Source organism: Asterias rubens, chromosome 22, assembly GCF_902459465.1.
Source record: "Asterias rubens chromosome 22, eAstRub1.3, whole genome shotgun sequence".
NCBI classification, from domain to species: domain Eukaryota; kingdom Metazoa; phylum Echinodermata; class Asteroidea; order Forcipulatida; family Asteriidae; genus Asterias; species Asterias rubens.
The window spans coordinates 3,007,349-3,015,014 of NC_047083.1; the positions used below are offsets into that span (position 1 = coordinate 3,007,349).

General features: G+C 34.8%; 1 long non-coding RNA gene across 1 annotated transcript in view; it reads right to left on the reverse strand.

The window, feature by feature from the left end:
- LOC117304980 overlaps positions 1 to 2,360 on the reverse strand; it is a 35,318-nt gene extending 32,958 nt beyond the window's left edge. Inside the window, exon 1 of the long non-coding RNA XR_004520637.1 lies at positions 2,123 to 2,360. This is a non-coding gene — a long non-coding RNA (uncharacterized LOC117304980). The remainder of the gene's footprint in view (positions 1 to 2,122) is intronic.
- Positions 2,361 to 7,666: the final 5,306 nt, after the last annotated feature.

Sequence of the window (7,666 nt, forward strand, 5' to 3'; positions counted from 1 at the left end):
TTTCTAACATAATATTCTATTTCTGTTATCGGTCGACGGTGAGTGATTTGATTTACGATAAATTACTTGTTCTCATAATACACCAGTGTGATTGCAACATGGCACTTATATTTGTCCCGAAATAGTTATAAGCACGTCCTCAGATCACGGACTGGTCGCACCGGGCTACATGTCCCAAAAGCTAGTCCTCATGTTGGTGAACAAAAATGTAATCCTCTGTTCCTATAGCCACGGTTGTGTGGAACACTCTTCCCTTACAATCTTATAGGGAAGCATTTATCATCTTCCAAAACATGCTTAAACTTATCTTAAAAAATTTTTAAAATAAAAACCGAATGAATGTATGTATTGTTTCGATTCACGCATATACTTGTATTGTCTTGCCGTGAATTTTGTTGTACATGTATTTGTCTTCGTTAAGTGCTAGGAACCATGAATAACGCTTGATAAACATAAGTATATAGAAGTATGGTATGTTTGTATAATATTGTTAGAAAAAAACAGAGAAAAAGGAAAGCAATTAAATAACAAGTACACACAATAGACAATGTTCGTCGACAACTGTACAACGGTAGAGGAACAAACATTCAACTTAAGCCTCATAAAAGTTCACGATTAGCTTTTATGGAACTATTTTTATAAATTCTTATTATTGTCTGGTATTGAAGACGTCAGCGCATGTTATTCAATTGCCAGAACTTTTACAATTCTACTAGAGTCTACTCTTGAATCAAACCTTCTCTACGTATTTTAACTATGAAATGTTGTCAACATTTGGAAATTTGCTTGCTAAATAATTTTTAATTTTGTATGTATGTATTAATTTGTTCATTTCCCCTTTTTTGTGGGGGGAGGATGTTTAATGCTGTGCCGGTTTTATTTCGTCATGCTTTTGTTTTGTAGTTTATGTGAGTTGCGAGACGAGAAAAAAAAAATATGTTGCCGATTAATTTCTGTTTGCGTCAATAACATAGAAGTGGGTAAATTTCAAAACGTTTTGTTTGGAATATAAGATCTTTTCGAGTTGTAATTCGATTGATAGTTGAACGAAGAAAATGCTTATTTATTTCGTTTGCTTCAACTACACTGAATCACTTATGTTTCATAATGTTTTGTTCAAAATGTAAGATCTGTTCAACTTGTGAGACGATTGTCAGAAATAAATTATTTCTGGTTTATTTATTTCGCGTGAACTAATTTTATTCAAGTGACGATAACATAATAGCAATTCAAATTGCAGTAAGTTTTCTAAACGAACAGAAACACCTTTTCAAGATTCGAAACGCAAATTGTTCAATTGGAAAACAACCAACACACAATTATAGTTATTCTAGCACTGCACTGTTTGTAAAGGGTGATACAACACGCACAATTTTACACTACAGATGACAAAAGTATCAAAAAGACTATAATTAAATAAACCAAACCAAATCAATGTTAGACAAATACCAAAGAGTGTTCGTACAAAATCGTATTAGACACGAACGATAAACAGTAATAATGATCAGTCTGTTTTCATGAAACATTCACTCGAAAAGAAGTAGTTTCAGTAAACGAATTCAAAAAAACAAATTGGTAAAAAAACAGAGCAGAATGGGTGAACTGTTTACAGCCATAACACGCACCAAAGCACTAGTTTTTTTTTTTATGTATTTCTGACAATGTATACCGTATTAAATTATTGGGTTTTTTTTTCTACTGTTATTTAATATTTAATGTGTTTTAACATATAATTCGATAGTCGCATGTGCATTTTTTGTTTCTTTTTACTGCGACACATCGTTTAATAGAATTTTTTTAGTCGAATTGGATTAAATGCGAGTCAAAATCTACGATGTAGCTAAAATTGCCGACAAGTGACGAACTATGTCATGACAAGCCCTATATGGGATCTAAATTATGTCTTTGTTGACAGCTAGCCATCGCTGACGATTTTGACGAAAAAGAAGACTCACAAAGCTACCAATCAAACACACAATATTACTGTACGACAAAACATTTCCCTACCGGAAGAAAAACCGACCGAAGTTGACAAACAGATACCAAGTAGGGCTCGTGTCAACAACACGGAAACGAAACAATACAATTTTAGAAGATCAAAACAAACATGTCAAACACTCACCTGTCTAAAAGAAGTCCCTCTCGTCCGACCCAAACTCCAAAAAAAAACGTCTGTCAAATAAAAGGCACTTCAGAAGAAATCTTGTTATAAAACCACCTTGTTTCACAGACCACGACTGTAAAAGGAGTTTCGGCTAAGTCACACTGCTTTGAGTACACTGTAAAGACTGACTGGTTATGTTTGAGTCTTGGTGTTCTTATGACGGACGGGCGCCCGTGCGTAGGGGTTGTACGTATGCGACGCGCTGATGTGTTTCAGGTTTGCGCTCCGTTGCTTCACAACCACTTCAATTCTCAATCGGCCACAAGGTATCTCGAGTCCGAAGTTTAATGGACGATTTCATTTGCGTAATAGGGGTGGTTGATTAATTGTAATGGCAATGACCTTGATGGTTTGGTTTTTGTCCGTCTCTCTTTATTTTTACGGGTGAAGTGGTTGAGTTTGCCCGGCGGGGCTTGAGCGTGACTAGACCGCTTCAGGCCGGCCGTGTTTATTGAAGAGTTGTCGCGGTGATTATGTTACTGTCAATCAAGGTCAATTAATTAACAAGATGGGATGATGAGATTTCCCAACACAGCTTTTAAAACCATCAGACTGATGACTGTGGTAATAGTTTAATGCACGAGTAACTACGTATTTTTTTTTTTTTTTTTTTTTTTTTTTTTTTTTGGGGGGGGGGCTTCGTTTGTAACTGAATACATGTTGACATGAAATCACATTCTTCACAAACCGCTCAGTACATCATTTTGATTAACAACAACCATGCAGCCATGTTGGTCTTAATCCCTAGTGTGCCTATAGTCACAACAAATAAAGTGTGTTTTATAAAATAAAACTATACTTGGCACAGGCTCAGTAATTAATATGCATGTGCAGTTTTAAAACATGAGTTTAAGCAAGGGACTTTTAGTTGTTTCTAGAACAAGCCGAGAACAAGAGCTGTAGGCTTGTAAAGACAAGTTTGATTTTAGGATAAAATTGTATTCATGGTTTGGCAGAGAAAATAAATTACTTGAGCAGGATTTAGAACTTCCAACTTTCCCTGCCTTCATTGTTAATTTGGTCTCTATTTTGTCAATAAATTTGGTCGGCCGTGTAGCTACAATGTGGGGATCACACACACAGTTTATGATACAACCTGGGAAGCGGCAGCCAGGGGATCACCTTAAGGGGATGAAACTTTTTTTTTTTCAACCCCAAATTATTCAATTACAAAGAGCCTATCCTTATCTGCATTATATCGATTGCCAAGAATTAATGCCTTAATTATAAGTGCACTAAAAACCACATACCTTTGTTTTAATTTTTTATTTTTATTTCTTATAAATGTTTTACATCATTAAATATTAATCATTCAAATGGCATACAGTTGCCGGTAACCTACTTTTTATTAAGCGTCTCGCTGCTTTCAAAAAAAAAAAAAAAAAAAAAAACCCACCTCACAGCTATGTGAACATGACAAAACCCTCTTTGATCATAACAAAATGACCACCCCTATTAACAAAATGCAACCGTCTCGTTTATCTTCCTATGACGAGATAACTATTTGATAGCATTAGATCCGTTCATGTCGATTTATTATCCTACTGTATACACACGATAATAATAGTACTGGCATATGACAGTATAAAGTTGGTTTGATTTTGGATATCGGACATTCACATTATTTTTACAGCGAATGTATTACTGTCTTAACAATCTAAAAAGCAACATCGACATTCGATGTACAAACCTATACGAATGTTCAATATCCAATATCAATTATGACATTAAAGTTAGTTTGATATTGGATATTGAACGTTTACATTATGTTTCAACAGCGAATGTTTGTATCAAAAATCTAAAAAGCAACATCGATATTCGATGTAGAAACCTATATGAATGTTCAATATCCAATATTCAATATCAATGATATTGGATATTGGACGTTTGCATTATGTTTGAACAGGGAATGTCTGTATCAAAAATCTAAAAAGCAACATCGACATTCGCTGAAGAGTGTCCGATATCCAATAACTAAAAATACTTTTTTTCGATATTCACTGTACCGACATATTATATAAATGTCCAAGTATCCAATATCGATGTACTAGATAGAGATCCACTACGCAAACCTTTGTAAATGTCCAGTATACAATAATTATCTAAAAAGCAACATCGATATTCGATGTACAAACTATGTTCAATATCCAATATCGATGACTAGATAGAGATTCACTATACAAACCTTTATGAATGTCCAATAATCAATATTATCTAAAAAGCAACATCGATATTTGATGTACAAACCTTTAGGAATATATCCTCATCCAATTTCAATGTTCAAAGTAGACATTATAATGATCAACATCTAAAATCGAAAAAGTAACTTCGATATTGGCTGAACAAGCATAATACGTGGATGTCTAATATCCAATATCTAATAAGCAACACCGATATTCGATGTACAAATTAAGTCCAATACCCAATATCGATGTACTTGACTGAACAATCCCAAGATAATGTCAAACATTTATTCAAACTAACTTCACTGGCATTGTTGGGGTATCAATGGTTAGGCGTAAATTGTAATAATCGCTAAAGAACACCTTAAAAACTTCTGTCGACTACGATCTAATGTGCATTTTGTTTTTAGACAATAATGAGTGTCAACAAAAACAATTAGATGATTGATTTGGAATAAAACAAATGCCCAAAACCATTTGGTGTAATACCGTAGCTTTGACTTCAGCATTTCGCAGTCCGTATGTTACTAGGATATATCAAAACTGATCGAAGCTATCTGAATATTAGTATTTATTATTATAAGGTGAAGGGTCAACAATCAATTCAACAATGGAGGTAAAAAATAACCCTTTTGATTCCACACGCAAAACAAACACAATACTTGACAACAAACATGTTTATTGATGTAGAAAACTCTAGACTCTGCACACAAGGGCTAAGTGCTAGAAATGCATGAAGGTCACCGAATTGTAACCATTATTGTGTGCTCCGAATTGGGAATCCTTTGAGGTAGACGGATGGCTCTTAAGTAGTCATGAACTGTTTTTTAGGTGTCATGGCAAGGTTTTTAAAGTTGAAAAACGACATTTGCTTTTCGCTGTATCTCAACGAATATGAATGCTATGGTGTTCATACTTGGGCATCAGATAGATAAAGACTTGGACAACATTTGAAAAGTTAACGCTAAAATCGTATGACCTTAACTTCCATCTAAACTTCGTGTGACAAGGGTGTTTTTTTCTTTTCTCATAAGTTCGATGACCGATTGAGCTCAAATTTTCACAGGTTTGTTATGTTGTGCATATGTTGAGATGCACCAACTGTGAAGGCTAGTCTTTGATAATTACCAATAGTGTCCACTGCCTTTAAGATGTGGTTAGATTTAGAATACCAGATAGAAAGTTTCAAGGGCCAAACTCAAAAGGTATACTACCAGCGTCGGTAAGTCTTTGATGTGGTTGAATAGCAAATCAGCAATATAGATAACATATGCATTGTTTGTTTAAGAACAACAGTAAACAAGTATGTAAACAATCGAAACTATCTAGTTTTTTTAGGGAACCGACTTTTTGAGATATTGGTTAAATTTGTTTGTTATCTAAAACTGACAGATCGGGGGGCAAAGAAGGAGCAAGTACTGAGTTTGTTTGTGTCACTGCTGGACTTGAAGGCACCTGCAGTTAGTTACATGAGGTAAATAATTGTTTTAAAGATAACTTGTTGATAAAGTTACAGAGTGAACACTCTTCAATGATGTTTTGTTTTATTGATAGCATGATGGACATTTTACTCTCAAGAGAAATATAAAAAAAAATTAAAAACTGGAAATGCTGGTATAAAGTGACTCAGTGGTGGGAACAAAAAACTCCTGAGAATTGTTTTTTGTTTTATATGGTTTTGAGTAGGATACACAGCTTTTGTGAAAAGTACAGTTCAGGCAGAAAATGACTGGATCAATTTTGGGTTGCACAAAAATGGACTAAAAAGAAAAGTTGGTCAAAAAACATAAGGTTGAACTCAAACGAGGTCATAACCAGATTTAGAGCAACCCAAACTCGGTCAAGCGAAACAAAAAATTATCCATGCGAACAATTGCTTTCAAATAATGTCGAGATCCCCTACCCCCCCCCCCACCAAAAAAAAAATAATAAAACAAATGCAAACTCCATGTCCATGAAACTTCCAAAAGCTTTTAGAATTAACATTTAATGAATATCCTTTGGCGTGAATCATTTAGAGGTAAACGACCCTGAGCACTTGATAAATATTTGGTAATGTCTTTTCCATAATAGAGTGGTGGGCTGCCTGCCTTTTGAACTGTCAAACCACCGAATATGCAAGTGTTAAAAATCCTCTGTCAGCGAGAGTGCACCCAAACTCTACACCATCCTTAGAGGCTTTGGACACTATTGGCAATTACTCAAAATAATTGTTAGCATAAAACCTGACTAAGTAACGTGTAACGGAGAGCTGTTGATAGTATACAACATTGTGAGAAACGGCTCCCTCTGAAGTAACATAGTTTTCGAGATAGAAATAACTTTCCACGAATTTTATTTCGAGACCTCTAATTTAGAATTTGAGGTCTCGAAATCAAGCAACTGAAAGCACACAGCTTCGTGTGTGAAGGGTATTTTTTCTTTCGTTATTATCTCGCAACTTCGACTGGTCTTTAACCATTACCAAAGGTGTCCAGTGTCTTTAATAGCTTCAGTGGTGATTGTATTTTTTGCATATGTGCTCCCACTCAAGTAGAATATCTAACGACTATGATTAGCTGTTAGGGATAGCTAGAGTGGCATTTATCACACAGTCCTACGTCAACTATCGCTAATAAATTCCCGTTTCCTTTTGTTGTTGGACTTCAATTGGTTTTGAGCACTAGGCTGGATTGTGGGTGATATTCAAAAAAAAAAAAAAAAAAAAAAAAAAAAAATCCATTGCAATGTTTAGTGCTCCTATATTGTTAAACCATGTGAATGTATCAGCTGTTCTGGGTATCCAATATTATGACTATTTTGTTGCTTTGTTCTGGGTTCAACTCTATAAATTATTCAAAAACAACCCGGCTTGTTTCTCGACAGTCCAGTATCATGTTTCCTCCATTTTGGTCATGTTCCTCGTATCGAATAACAATAGTGAATGCTTATAATCGTTTTGGAAATAGGAACCAGCCTCGGTTTGGAAACATTTTTTTTTTTTTTTTATGAAATTCAAGATGGCTGCATCGTATAATTCAAGGGTCGTGGGTCCGAATCCCAACCAATGAGTATGCCTGTGATTTTTAATAATAATCGCAAATTCACAGAGTTTTTTTACTAGGGTGGGATTCGACCCACGATTTGGGGTGAAACCAATATCAGTATTATTTATGACTTGTTTGTGTTCTTAGTTTATCAAATTTCTTGAGTTCAAACCAGCCCTTCCTTCTTTATATATCACCCCTTTGTTCCATTATTTAGTGTTTACTCTTGTTTTTTTTTCTGAGTGCTTTTTGCCTGTCACTTTTTCTCTCCCTCCCTCTCTCTAGCTATTCAT